The 15,214-nt window shown below is 42.3% G+C and overlaps 1 protein-coding gene across 23 annotated transcripts in view; it reads right to left on the bottom strand.

Annotated features, from left to right (window-relative positions):
- The window catches only part of ANKS1B (ankyrin repeat and sterile alpha motif domain containing 1B), a 1,068,238-nt gene that overhangs the window by 161,632 nt on the left and 891,392 nt on the right, over nt 1–15,214 (bottom strand). Inside the window, exon 1 of one of the 23 annotated variants that reach the window (XM_021093016.1) lies at nt 18–3,340. The exons of 20 other annotated variants lie outside the window; for them this stretch is intronic. The gene's annotated coding sequence lies outside the window, so the exon portion shown is untranslated. Of the gene's footprint in view, nt 1–17; nt 3,341–15,214 lie in introns of those variants that run through there. 2 more of the 23 variants (XM_021093018.1, XM_021093021.1) reach the window with 2 other exon arrangements.

The following is a 15,214-nucleotide window of genomic DNA, read 5'->3' as shown; positions in this document are numbered from 1 at the left end:
GTTCCCGGAGGGCTTACCACTCAATCGGACCCTAAGTGCGAGAGCGAAGCGGGCTCGGGCACGGCGCGCGGGGGCTGCAGAGTGCCTAGCACCGCGGGCTGCTGGCGCGCGGGGGCTTCCTCCTCCCGCACTCGTTCCCGCTCGGCGCCGGGCGCATCCTGTGTTACTATGGATATCTCGCTCTTCGCCGCCCCCTCCTCGCACCGCGAGAGGCGGCCGCAGAGGCAGCAGGCAAGCAGCTCCGCAGGCACCCAGGTGACCAGCTCGGCAGCGGCAGCAGCGGTGGCAGCAGCCGCCACTGCCGCGGTTGCCGCCGCGGGGAAGAGGAGGAGGAGGAAGGGGGGAGAAGTCAGATCCTGCTCTGTCCCCGAGGCCGCGTTGAGTTTCCTCCCACTAACCAAGCTGCTAGAGTTCACCACGCAGGAGAAGCCAGAGCAGTCCTCAACTAGTGTGACTGATGGTGGCACCACCCTAAGCGACTAGCGTTCCAGCGGTTCTCAGAGGGCAGTGATCGGCCCCAGTTGACCTGGGGGCTCAAGGTTAAGACGTGGGGTGAGATTTTGATAAGAATTCACACAGCACGCCCGCCCCCATTTCCCACAAAAGTTACCGTTGTACTGCTACCAAGAGTTGTCGAAATTGACTTTGGCAATGGTTTCTCTTCAAAATTATGCCAACTAAATGAAGTACATCTGGCCTTAAAAGAGAAGGCTTGTCTCATATATATATGAGACAATTATATATATATAATTTAACCTCATTGGTGTGCTCTTGCCATAAATAAATAAAAATAGTATGTGGCATACAGACTGCTTAATACCATAGCATTTGAATGAACATATCTGGCAACCCACGCACTTCAGTTCCTTGGTGTTTCAACTTTCCATCCAAACGCCTGAGTTGCCCACTTAGTCTGGGATACAAACCACAGATTCCCACAGAGGATAACCAACAGCTGAACACAAGGTAACAGTCTGTGAAAAATAGATGGGAATGAAGGTACTTTAAAAAGTACTTAAGGAAACAGGATAACACAGTGATAAAACTCCAAATCATTATCATTCAGGACACGTTCACTTGCTAGAGTTCAAATAAGAGTATGAATTTATGGCTTTAAAACCAAAGAACACTGATTTTGATTAACGGCAAAATATCAGCCACTGAAATATAAATGTTCATTTTTAAAATAACAGGTAACGTTTGCTGAGCACTTATTTGCCAAGCATCTGCGAACTATCTCATTTAATTCTCACAACTCTACGATGTAGGTTTTGTTGTTATTCTTGCTTTACAGATTAAAAAAAAAAAAAGACTTAGATCTGCAACTAGTAGTTAGGGGACAATATTTACTTTCTTAAACAAGAAACATTAAACGTCCACTGTTTTGTCTACTGTCATGTCATTGTCTGCTTTGGTGAAGTTCAGTGTATTCTGAAGCCATCCTACTAGCAAAGGACCAAGCTAAAATATAAACTCACGCCTGTCAGTTTCCAGAGTGAGCCCTTAGCCACAATTTCTCACTTACATAAGGGCTTCATGAAGCTTTTTGATGTTACATCTTATACCTCTAGAAAGCCGAACGGGTTGGACATGAGCTGGTGTACTTTTTACTGAATATGACTTGCCTTCTTGCCTGTGGCATGTTTGGATGTCTGATTTTTGAGATTAGCAAATTTTGATGAGTTCGGCCATTTAGTTCTATTTCTTACTTTGCAATGGAAACACATGTGACTTGAGGTGGTTTCTTGGTTTCCCAATCTTGCAAATAACCAAAGAATGACATTTCCCAGGGCATCATTCTCTTCTCAGTATTGTTCTCCAGCAACAATATTGGGCTACCTCAGAGATGTCATTTGTTAGCAATGAACTGCAGGCGCTTTAGAAAGCAGTTATGTTATCAGTTTTGTGCTGTGTTGCATCCTCTGCAGTCTAGAATCATTTGGGGCTACAGGCCATTTTGTGTCTGCAGGACCTCTAGAGAATGACAGAAATCGAATTCTCTGCCAGCACTTGGGTTTGACTGATGAAAACTCTTCTTGGAGGACCTGGGAGGGAAAGTTGCTGTCCAGGGTGGCTGATGCTCCATTCAGCATGATCAGTTCACATATGAAATACTATAGTCCTGGAAATTAACTTCAGCATGGTAGTTATGAAATTTGGCGATGACCTCCAGGTATGCATATTAAAAATAAAGGTCTTATCAATATACTCTCCAACTGGTTAGGGTAAAAACATTAAATAATTCACAGAAAAATGACTTTTTACCCTTTGGCACTATTTAGCCCTACTTATAGTTGAAAATTTTAGACATTTTTATGTTTTAGAATAGTATAAAGGGGATGAGATCAGCTTTTGAAACCCTCTCCTATTGGAGAAAAGGAAATTGATACCTAGAATGGTTAATGCACTTGCCCAAGGACCTAGCCTAATTAGAAGCAGAACAAAACCATGAATTCTTGCCATTTATTCAGATACTTATCATGATACTATGATGCCCCAGGATATTCAATGTCAGGATTATTTTTTCCTTCAGTTATTTTATTTTTTGCTAGAAATTAGTCAAATGCCAATTTATGTTATTTAAGATCTGAACCGTATGTAATCTCATGTTCTTTTATTTGGAGGGTGTCTACATCTTATTTTTAATACTCATGTTAAGTAACATACTTTTTCTTGAAAAATGAGGTAATTTAGAAAAATTACCTTATGGTACCAATTATACCTAGAATACCTTATAGTACCGCCTTGTAATGACTCGTGTAGTACCAAGTTCCAAACTCCCTGTATCCTCAATGCAATGTAAAGCACTCATTCCATTACAGGCCACCGGGAATGCAACCCTTCTGAACCTGCTTATTTAAGAACAGCAATTTTCCGTCAGAAAGGACTTACACTGGGGATTCTCCAATTTGCATTAGAAAATTATTCTCAAGACCATGTTGAATACTCTAGTCTCAGAAAGTCTTCAGATGGTTATAAGATTCAAATAGATATAGAAGACATTGAAATGAGTCCTTTGAATGGATTTAGAGGGATAGAATTACAATACTTTATTCACTGGTTTGGAGGTAGTACTATGCAAAGTTCCTAACTTTGGAAACAGGCCTGTGGGTTCAAGTAGTGGCTACTCCACCTAGTGGTTTTGTGATCCTGAGTAAGTTTCTGAACTTTTTCCAGCTTTCCTTTTCCACTTTGTAAAATGAATATGATAATAAAGGAAACCACTTCACAGAGCTGTGGTTAGGAGGAAAGGAGACGACCAACGTGTGTGTGTGTGTGTGTGTGTGTGTGTGTGTGGTGGTCTTTTTGATGTGCCGATTTGACTAGGTTATAGTCCCCAGTTACTTAATCAAACACTAATCTCGGTGGGGGGGGGCGGGGGGGTTGCTGTGATGATATTTGTAGATGTGAGGAAAGTCTATCATCAACTGACTTTATCTAAGGGAGATTATCCCAGATAATCTGGTTCAATCAGTTGAAAGACCTGAAGAGCCGAACTGAAGTTTCCCCAAAGGAAAGGAAATTGCATCTGCGAATGGCTGTTTCAGTCCCTGCCAAAGAGTTTAAACCTGCTCCTCCCGACAGCCTGCCCTACGAATTTCAGCCTTGCCTAGACAGTCCTCACAATGATAGGGGGTCAGGGCCTTGCAATATATCTCGTGGTATATACCTCCTACTAGTCCTGCTTCTCTGATTGAATCCTTGTTGAATAACTTATACATGTTGTAAAGAATTAACTGTAGTATCTGGTGCATAAAAAGCACTCCAAAAATGTTAGCTAAAATGGTTTTTAAAAGAGCTTTATTCAACACCTCACACATTCACAGAATGGAGGTATGCACTCCGATGGAAATGTCTCAGAGGTCTGAGGCAGAATAGGAATAGAAACCTATTACCTTCAATGCTAACCCCAACGAGGGAAAGATTTTATGTTTGAGTAAAATTTCCAGGGAAACAAGGGAAAAGTGCCAAAAGGGTTGACTATTCCATCTGGAGCTATGGAGGGGTATCATGCAAGTCTAGAAGGAGGATGGCTTCCTGGGTTAGGAAGACAATGAACAAAAAGGCAGGCACTTCTTTTTTGATAGACTGATATAGATTTATCCCCTGAAACAAGGAAGATTGATTTTCATAGATCAACCATGGAATTCCATGATATAACATAGATTCATCTCTGGCTGTTGGTCTTAAGCCAACTAGAATTATGTACTTAAGAAAACTGCTTTGAGATTCCTGGAGGAAGAAATTACTCTTATATTTAAGAGTATTAAAGTAAAAAATCTTTCTTGTCTCAATGCTAGCTTATCTTAGTATTGCACGGTGTTATACTGTACAGATTTTAGTTTGTTTTGGGCATTTTTATTTTTTATTGAAGTATAGTGGATATACAGTATTCTATAGGAATATAATATAATAGTGATTCACAATTTTTAAGGGTTATACTCCATTTATAGTTATTACACAATATTGGCTATATTCCTCATGTTGTACAGCATATCCTTGAAGCTTTTATACCTAGTAGTTTGCACCATTTAACCCCCTACCCCTATATCGCTTTGAGCATTTTTAAGCAAAGGAAAAAATACTTTAAAATACCATTAAAAAGCAGGCGTGTCACAAACCTACTTAAATAGAAGCTGCCACTGTCCTTCAGAATTATAATGCCAAACGTACAAAACTTAAAGCTGGAAGTATCTCAGATCAGTAAACAAAGCCCAGAGAGGCAGCCTCAGATGTAAATAGGATTAGAAGGTGATGTGAAAGTGAGAGAGACTGAGAACTTTTGACTTTATATGAAAGCTCTGATAACTTAGCATCAGTCTTACCGATAACCATGTTTTAAATTTTTCATTCGTGGGTGTATTTGCTAGAGAGAGCTGTCCCATGATCCTTTATACCATATTAGTGATTTATTAAAATGGTAGTATATAAAAATACTTCTACTCATTATGCCATGATTTATTGAATGCCTGTGATCTCCAACATTGAGCTGGGTGCTTAGGGATAGGAAGGTAGAATAGAGATGGGTTCTAACTTTGTGGAACTCTTTCTCTGGGTAACTCCCTATGGAAAAATCTCAGTGATTTCAACTAATATGTAACATATTCCAGGAAAATCTGAATATATGCCTTGTTCTGCCCTGGCCGAGACAAAATGCTCTCACAGTAACTTCGCTTCATCTAATATAGATTTATCATTTTTTTTGGGTAATTGCTTGTTAAGTTATGGATCTCCTCCTAAGGCTGCATGCAGTCAAGGACCTTGTCTATGTGATTATTTATGTTCCACTCTTGACCCAGCTAGGCATTAGGTGAATATTTATTGAACACTTGAAAGGAAGCTTGAGACACATTGAATTTTAGTAGCTCTCCAAATAGACACATGCAGAAAGAAGACAGAATATAAATCTGGAGCTGAAGGCAAGAAATATGATTTGCTAGCAGCTGATTACTGCCGGTTGGAGGGCCTGGGAGTGGAACTGTCTCAGTGAGTACCACACGTAGAATTATGAAAGAGAAGGTTTGAGGTCAGAACTCTGGACAGCGCCCACATTTTCCATTTTCCACTGCGGGATGACACAGAGCCCACAGGCCAGGATGGAAAGTATCAGGAAACTTCACTCCCAAATAAATCTTTTAAACCACATGAACAGGTTTCTGCTAGAAAGATATTTCAGAACTAAGTAATTGTAGAGCTAGGAGTCCTACAAAATATGGATTTATAACCATGATATTGTGGAATTACCTTCCAATATGCAGAAAGTGGGGCTTTACATTTCGCAAAAAAAAAAAAAAAAAAAAATGATATATGTAGCTAGAGGGCATGGCACAGGACCCAGAGAGAAAGAGTCTGTATGATGTCAAAGTGACAAAATCAAGGCGTTCCACAAGAGGTAGGCATCAGGGGAGAGTCTGAGTGGTGTTTACGCATGTATGGCTGTTGGATGGTTATGTCCACTGCAGAAGCAGTCTGGTTCTACTCAGTGCTTGCTTGTCATTAATGGGACATGTAAGGCATAAGCTAATTTCCAGCACTCATAGATTTTATTATTTTTATTGCATGAGCATACTTCTGCTGTAGAGAAATTCCTTTATTTGGATGGCAAATTTAAAGCAACTTATGGGCTACCTATTAACCAGGCGCATATTTATAGCCCAGGCTAACACAACCCAGAGCAGAAGGGACTTACACTTTTTCCTGAAGGCAAGCAGGCTTGGAATCCAGGGGGAATGAATGTAAACACTGAGGCCCATCTGTCAGGAATGTTCTGCCCCAGTCGTCTGAATTAAGACCTAGGGACTTCTTTTGGCTGCTAACTACATTCAAGGCCTGAGCCATGTATAGCTCCACTGAGCCATAGCTAAGACATTCACTTGCAGCCTTTGCTTACAAGCAGCCCCTGAGAATCAGTTTCAGCTGCCTGGCACAGGTGTTAAGTACCTCATCCTTTTAACACCTTTAGCCAACCAAGCAGCTGTGCTCAACGCTCGCAGCAACTTTCAAGGTTAGCCATGAGAAGAGAATGCTCTGTAATCTGATCTGGATGTCCGTTTCACTAAGTGGCTATACATTACCGATTTCCCAGGATGGCACCCTTTAAGTGAATCAAACCATGAGATCTGATTTTTGGATCAGAAAAATATGGTTTACAGCACAGTGGAGACTTGTACTTGGAGACCTTGTACAGAAAAAGGCCAGGGGCTCTGTCTGATCTGGTTCAAGTTTGGCTGTATACTTTACTAGCAAATTGCTAACCTAGCTGCACCTCAGTTCCTACATTGATAAAATAGGGATAATTGTTCTTTAAGCGTGTTGTTTAAGGATTAAATGGCTGCATCCATGTAAAAAAATCTAACGCAAAACCTGGAGCGTAATAATTATTCAACCAAAGAATTAAGTTCAAATATTAATTCATAAGCCTTCAGAATCAGGATGCTCCTCCAACTTATCAACAGACCTAAATAACAAAATTCATTCCCATAGCACCTTTCAGTGTGCTTATCAGCTGTGTAAGTGCTGAAGTGCCTGGGCACCTGAGAGTGGACAGTAACTTTTTGTATAATAGACTTAAAATAAGGCTTTCCCCCACCTCCACAGGATTTCATGGAGGGCAAGATAGCCTATCATTTGATGGTGATTATGTGTTTTGTTATGCTAATTCTCCAGCAATGCACATTGGAGGTACTGAAATACATAGGGCAAAGGGAGAAAGAATTACATAATAAATATTAAAAATAATTAACACTAATCTATTTAAAGTACCAATTATATTAATATTATGTTCATAATATTACTATTAATCATAACTGTATTTATAGTAAAATAATAATTTAGGGTTGGAATAATTGAATCTTGGAATAGTAAGGTATGGTTGAGGTTCACTTTTTTTTCCTGCTTAGTCCCCAGTCTCTCTACTTTTGTTATCAAAAGTCTGATATTTTTCATTGGGGACCCACTTCTCCAGCCCTGAACCCTGACATTCTAGAAAGTCCTGAAAGAGCTGACTCTAGCGAGGATCCGTGATCCTCTGGCCTAATGAAGGATCCCATCACTCAGCCACAGTGGACTGATTGTTCAGGGAGGCGGGGGACCAGGACTCTATTGGGAATATTGGGAAAGAGGAGCACCTCTTCAGTGAGGTTTCTGAGTTGATGACACTGGCATGACTGGGGTGCTGAGCTGAATGTTTGGAGCTGCCAGTGTCCATTCTTTCGGGAGGGTCTGCCCAAGAGTGAAGCCAGTGCACAGGAAGCAGAGCAGAGATATGTAGAAACTGAGGGATTCCAGTCGTAGGGTTCAAGGCTCTGGATCCAGTCCTGCCTAAAACCTCTGACTTTATCTCTTTTGTGAGCCAATAAATTCCTTTTTTTTTTTTTTTTTTTTTGCCTTAGCCATTTGAGTTGGGTTTCTGGCACTTATAATTAAAGGTATCCTGGTATTACTCGGAAGGGTACTTAAATATAATTTACCACAACCTCCCACTTGATACTTGAATCTCCTTTATGACTTCTAATGAAAGAGTTACTCAAGACTTGGACTCTTCCAAGGATAGGGAGCTCATTACCAACTGAAGAAGTCTCTCCCATCATTGGGGCCTTTACTACGAAGGTCTTCTCTTTCTTTTTAGGGCCACACCTGTGGCAAATGAAAGTTCCCAGGCTAGGGGTTGAATCAGAGAGGCAGTTGGCCTACATGACAGCCACAGCAACACCAGATCTGAGCTGCATCTGTGCCTGTGTGCAGTTTGTGGCAACACCAGATCCTTAGCCCACTGAGCGACGCCAGGAATCAAACCTGCAACCTCATGGATACTAGTTGGGTCCTTAACCCACCAAACCACAACAGGAACACCAAGAATCTAAAATTAAGTGAAAAACCTCCCTGAAACTGTTGTGTAGTTACCATTGATTCTGTACCTTTTAGGGGCCAGAGGCCGTGTGCCATGTGCTAACAAAGGCAAAATTTATTATCTTATTTAATTCTCAAAACAGGAGTTCCCATTGTGGTGCAACAGAAACGAATCTGACTAGGTACCATGAGGTTGGCTTGATCCCTGGCCTTGCTCAGTGGGTTAAGGATCTGGCATTGCCATGAGCTGTGGTGTAGGCCGGCAGCTGCAGCTCCGATTTGGCCCCTAGCCTGGGAACCTCCATGTGCCATGGGTGTGGCCCTAAAAAGAAGAGGAAAAAAAAATCTTCTGATATAAAAATTATTTTGGAAGCCACTGTGGAAATCCAGGTGGAAAATGACAAGCCACTGAAGTAAGGGTTGTGAGAGAGGAGATAAAGTGGATGAGGGTGGACCTGACATACGAAGGCGCAGCATCTCAATGGCTTGGTGACGGAATGGAGGGGAGGGCAAGAGAGAAGGCAGGGTCTAGGATGACCTCTGGAAATTAGGCGGATGGTGAAAAAACAGGGAAGGAACAACGTTGAGTAGGGAACGATGAAGGTTCTGTACCTGCAGAGGTACAGTAAACTGATGGGGTCAGTACTTCCAAGGGCATGTGATGGAGGTACAATAAACTGATGGGGTCAGTACTTCCAAGGGCTCTAAACATTTAAAACAATTTAATTGAATCTAGTTCAGGGTTAAGAAATCATCAAGAACAAGTTTTGCACAGACCTTTGTCACACAGGTGCAGGTCAGAATAACATGTTTATGTTTAGCCCTTGAGATTGGGGTCTCCCTTCTTTCCTCCTTCCAGCATCCTCCTGGGGAGTGGAGAAAAGGAGCCAGAGAACTCAGCATGAGGATGCAGCAGAGTCTGCCTGAGCCACAGGGGGCAGGAGTGAGACTTTGAGGTTCTGGAGCCAAAGAGAAGTGCATACCTGCAGAAGATGTTTCTGCAAATGGGAAAGAGACAGGAAGGAAAGAAACATATTTCCTGCATACCTACTATGTACCAGGCCTTTATATGCATTACCTCAACAACCCTGTTATTATTATTCTAGTATTTTTTTTTTCCAGATGAAGAAATTATGGAGGCTCTGAGAGGTTAAGTAATTTTTCCAAGATCTAACAGCACCGGCATTAAATCTAGGATATATGGCTCTACGATCCATATTTTCTTCTTTATGCCATTCTGTCTCCTTAAATAATGAGCAGTTATATTTTCTAGTTGATGAAATATATTCACAAGGTATCTCAATTAATCCTCTAAACAACAACCCAGAGGTTGGTATGACTAATACTATTCCCTATTTCATAGATGATGAAACTGAGTCCCTGAGAGCTTCATTGACTTACTCAAGGACACAGTAAGTAGCAGAACCATGGCTGGAATTCAAAATTCCTAACTCCAAGCCTCAAGTCTTTTCCCATGACATTGCAGCTGTTGCACTGGGCAAGATGCTGTGAGGCGGTCTGTCAGAATAGTGACTGATAACAGCTTTGCTCTGAAATGCTTGTAGAGTAATGCCCAGCCTGACACTCGGTAGGAGTGTTCCTTCCACCCCCCCCACCCACCCCCCCCCACTCAAGAGGAAAAATCCTGGGGAAAAAGTAATGTAGTCTCCCTGGAGTTTCTGATGGAAGGTGGTGCTGGGGGCTGGGGGCAGGGGGGGACACTCCTCAAGAAGCTTTCACTCATTCCCTCCTTCCTGAACCCTAAGGTGGGGTCTGTAGCAAGGGGCTGTGAAAATCCACTTAACCTGCTAGGTCTGTACACTGTCAAGACCAAGGGTAGGATGAGCCATGGTACCCTAGGGTAGCAATGACTCTCTGGGTGGAAATAACGTGGGAAGACACATTAACTCTTTCAGGCCATTAGGCTATCATTTAGTAAATTACTACTTTGCTCTAAATGGGTCCCTGTGGGTATGGAGGGTGAGAATGTTCTAATTTGCATTTTCTCCCCTTTCTCTCAGCTGCTTTTTCTAATTATGATGTAGATCAAGAAGTTGTTTAATAACTAGTTTATTCCAAATCACTGGATGCTCTTATAAAGATAAAAAAACGCTCTTGCGGATCTCTCTGCTGAAATGCATGAAGTCAAGTCTATGCATAACACGGGTGCAGTGGGGTGCTACAGTCCAGTCTGGCCCACAGGACGGAGGGGTGACTCAAGGCACTGGGACAGCCCAGATTTGCAAGTTCAAAGGTAATAGAGACATGTGTTAGAGCCCTTTGTTCCTGGAAGTCTGGGGAGGAGGGCGGAGGGGAGCAGATGCTGCGGGAAGCTCCAGGATGGGAGTTCCTTTCTCCTGCTTAGAAGGAGGATTGGCAATTCTAATCTGAGGAGGAGTCAGCTCTCTGCCTCGGCATATCTGTGACAAGGGAGATTTGTGAGGAGGGCATGGATGCTCCCGGAAAACTCTGCTTTCACCCTGTCACTCAGAATGCATGCACGCTCTCAGCTGAAGGAGCAGGGAACATGTTTCCTCCCTGGGGGCAAGCAAGTATCAGAGGTCTCCTTTGTTCTTACAAATCTGGGGCTACCAAGTAAATGCCAACAGAGTTGCTAGGACCCAGTATTATTGCTTAATAGGATTATGGCAAATAGTGCTTTACATTTATACAGCACTAAAAGTTTCTGAAGCACTTGCATATCCATCGTTGGTCAGGGTGACTGCATCAGTAGGTGATGAGTGTTGTCCTATGGAGCCGAGTTTTCAGAAGGGGCCTGGATTTGGTTTAATGCTTTGCAGTTGCAGTCTTGCAATTCTAAATGATTTTAATGTCAGATTTGTGTCTTGTAAGTGAAGTCTGATGGGACTATGGCGCATGCGCTGGGGCTTAGAACCTCAGCCCACATGTGGTCTTCCCAGGAAGAGTTTTTGGCTGTCTCTTCCCTGTCTCCTGATGCCCAGGGCCCTGCCCAGGAGCCTCTCCCTCCAGCCCCTCCCTGGGTGACCCTGCAAATACTGCTGCCCTTTGCCTGGGGTAGCAATCAGGTGATACTGATAAAGGTGGGACAGGGGATGGCCTTCATTCAGCCCTTACGCTTCTTCCTCCCCTGGTGGCGGTGGGTGGTCTTGGTGTGAAAGGTTACACATCCTGTGGCTTCTTGGGATAAGCAAGCCAAAAGCCATTCCTGCCCAAAGCTGCCACACATGGTCTGTTTGTGAGCAACCTGGTGGATGACTCAGCAGGGGTCTCTCACTCCCTCCAACCCAAATACCAAGCACATCCTGGCAGGGCAGGGGAGGACGTCACTCATCTGCCATAGGTTGGGGTGGGCCTCTGGGACGGGGAGATTGACTTCCCTGCCTTTGGCCAGAACCCCATTTTGGATTCTGCAAACTGTGTAGCTGGTCCTGTCACGGACCTTCATTATGCAGGCCATGCAAGCTGGACAGGACAAGGATGTTACCGTTATTACGTCCTCTGCTGCTACTACTCCTGCTTGCAGATGCACCATTACCATCTCTGTGACTTGCACTGGGACAATATGTCATCCTATTTAATCCTCACAAGAAGTATACAAAGTAGGGCTTCTGCACCAGAGTAGTTCCCTAACTTCTCTGAGCTTTGGTTTCCTCATCTATAAAACTGGTATAATAATACCTACTTTCCAAGGATATTGTGAGAAGTAAATAAGACAGTGGGTGTATAGAGAGATGGAGGAAACTTCACTGACCTGTGTTACTTTATCACTGTGTTTGGAAGAAATGTGTGTGTATGTGTGTGTGTGTGTGTGTGTGTGTGTGTGTGTGTGTGTTCGTTCCTCTCCCACCCTATGATCTGGAGCCAGAGGCTCTTTATTATTTATTTTTATTTATTTATTTATTTTTTTGAGGAAGAAATATTTTGATAAGCTGCCTGGGGGAAGTGGGAGACTCCCCCATGGGCACACTCAAGTACCTCAAGAGGGTTGCTGAACTTCTGCACGTCTGACAAGGAGAGGGGTCTGCATGGTCCTTCCATGGGAGGAAGGTGGGAAAGAAAGAGGAGGCATGGAGGGCAAAGTCTTTGTGGAGGAAGAGAACGCCTGGGCTTTCAACAAATTTGTTTGTCTGGGGTTTATGCTGTAAACACCTCCACCTCCCCATTTTCATGAAATCTGCAGTAAAGACTAAGTCACTGACTGATGCTTCTGTGTGTGATTAGACTAATGAAGGGACTCAAAGAGGCATTGAGATTTGCATCCATGTTGGCACAAATGAAAATGGACAGAAAATAGACGTGTGCACACGTGTGTGGGAAGATGAGTGTCGAGCCAATGCTGGATTATCACATGCTTTGTTTCCTCTGAGTAGTCTCCCTTTTTGTTCAGGCCATGCATTTTGAGGGATATAACAGAAGCTATGTATATTCTGTTTAGTTTATATCTTTCCTCAAGCTCCGTTACTGGGCTCTGCGCACAGTGGACACTCAATTGTTGGGGGCTGATGAATATGAGTAGTAACTATTAAGGGGAAAAAGTGAATATGATTTTGTATAATCATTCCAATGTCCTTTTGATGTAGGAAATTAGGCTTTCCAGATTACAGATGAGGTATCTGTGGCTTAGAGAGGCTAAGAACCTTGCCTGAGGTCACACAGCTAAATGGCAAGGCAGAGACACAAATCCATGCCCAATAATTGATGCCTCCTGGGTCAGCAAAACTTTAGCAGAATATCTAGAGTTTGGGTATCATATAAACCAATACACAAAATAAACATATCTATATTTTTAAAAACCCCTGAAATCAGAAGAATAAGACAGATTGACTTAAAAAACTTTCTTGGGGAATAAGAAATAGAAAAGAGGATGAAGGGGGAATAAGAATATATAAAAAATATAGCATAACTCTGTTATCCTTTAGATAATTGTAGGTTGTACTGATATTAGTTACTGTACTGTAATGACACCAAAAAAGGAAAAATGTGCCAGGTACACCAGGTAGATGCAACCTATTGTGAATGAAAAGGCTGCCTCAAATGTGTCTGAAAGCATGGTTCTTCCTTCAGCTAAGTCAAGTCCGAAGGAGTACATGAATAATTGGCTACAGCTACCCTTTAAGCAAGTGCCAGCTCTCTCTGCTCAGGTTGATACATCTCCAAACCTCAGGGAGTCGGGAATCAGCTGCCAGCAGCCAATGGGCTTCTGAGCATTCATAACCAGACCAGGTGCTGATCCATCAAGCTAATTAGCAGCCTGTGGGCCACAGTTAGCTGGGAAAGTAGAGGTTTTTTAACTCTTTTCCTGACAGACTCTGTACCTATCTCTGCTTTTTGAACAAGATTCTACTAGCAAAACAATAAAGAAGCATTTAGAATTCAAGAGGGAAGGGGGCTGAAAGGAAATATGGATTTATTACAAATAAGACAAGAGAGACTATTAAACAAAGGAAGTGAACCTTCACACACACACACACACACACACACACACACGCACACGCACACGCACACGCACACACACACACACACACACATAGTGATCTTCCCCCTTCTATGTATCTTCGTTTTACTTAGCATAACATCACCACAGAAGAGCCATTCAATAAATGTTTGCTTTTGTTGTTAATGATATTTTAAACATAAATAATAAAGAAGGAAATGGAACAGAATTAAAAAGGAGCAAGAGATACAACTTGTAGGCACCTGAAGTACATGCAGTCATTAAGTTTCCCAAAAAGCAGAAGAAAAAGAACTAGCTCCAATGGGAAAGAGATATGTTGAAAGTTCAGAAAAATGGAAAACTTAATCTAATCAGAAGAAGAGAGAGGATACATCAGAAATAGTGTCACTGAAGCTTACCAGATTTATAAAGCAACATGTAAATAAACTTGTAGAAACCTGTTGTAAATAGTGCATTTAAAATTAGTTTTACTGTGATGATCAAACAGTAAAATAGAAACATCAACGAAGCCACAAGTATTCCAAATGTCTTAATTGACACAAGAGAAGCCAATTTGTTCAATATCTCTGACTTTAGCATGGTTTTGTTTATCATGGATCCAATAATTTCCAGTGGAGCAATGCCAATACATAAGCTGAAGATAGGAAATAACAAAGAAGCAGTCTAGTCCTTGAAGTAGCCAAATCTGAAAATCATAGAAAATGGGAAGGCAGAATGCTGGCGGAAGTCTTAAAACACAGCAGTAACATTTATGGAGATGTCTGCACGAGCTCTCTGTCAACATATGGAGCATCGAGGAAGGTCTACGGGGTTTCAGTGACACCCCCGTCATTACCATCTGGAGATAAAACTCCTGCAGTAGACTTTCTTTTAACTGTGCTGTATTACTGATGAACTTTACATTGATGACAAGATCCTAGCCAAAGGTCCCTTGGACTGCTAATGGTAAACCTGTTTACTGCTAGATTCTGGGGTTAAAAAATGCCTCTGTGAGGAATAGCTGTCGTTATAGTTGTAGAACCAAAGAGTCAGGATGATGAAACACGTGATTCCCGAGTCTTCGAGGACCTAAAGAGAGCATCACACAGCCTGAGGAGGTTTGGATGTACTTGGTACTGGCTAACGGGCTATAATGTAAACTCTGCTACGCCGAGAAACTGATCTTCATGTTGAGACTATGAGCACAAATCTTTCCCCAAATATTTACTGAATACAAACATAGTGAGTGGTTCCCTAGGAGGATCAGGGGCATGAATTGGGTTACTTTTGCAGTAAGAAATGAATGCACTACTGGGGACTACAATTGATTTGGAGATTGTGGTCTTTTAAACAGAAGATAGCAGTTTATCCCAGGTCAGTGAGCCACTGGATTCATACCAAGTGAGAATTCTCCATAATGTTTCCTACAGGCTTATGTGTGTGAGGTCA

The sequence above is a fragment of the Sus scrofa genome, chromosome 5 (genome assembly GCF_000003025.6).
Source record: "Sus scrofa isolate TJ Tabasco breed Duroc chromosome 5, Sscrofa11.1, whole genome shotgun sequence".
Classification (NCBI taxonomy): domain Eukaryota; kingdom Metazoa; phylum Chordata; class Mammalia; order Artiodactyla; family Suidae; genus Sus; species Sus scrofa.
Note: the sequence above shows the minus strand (reverse complement) of the source record. Positions and strands in the feature narration are given on the sequence as shown.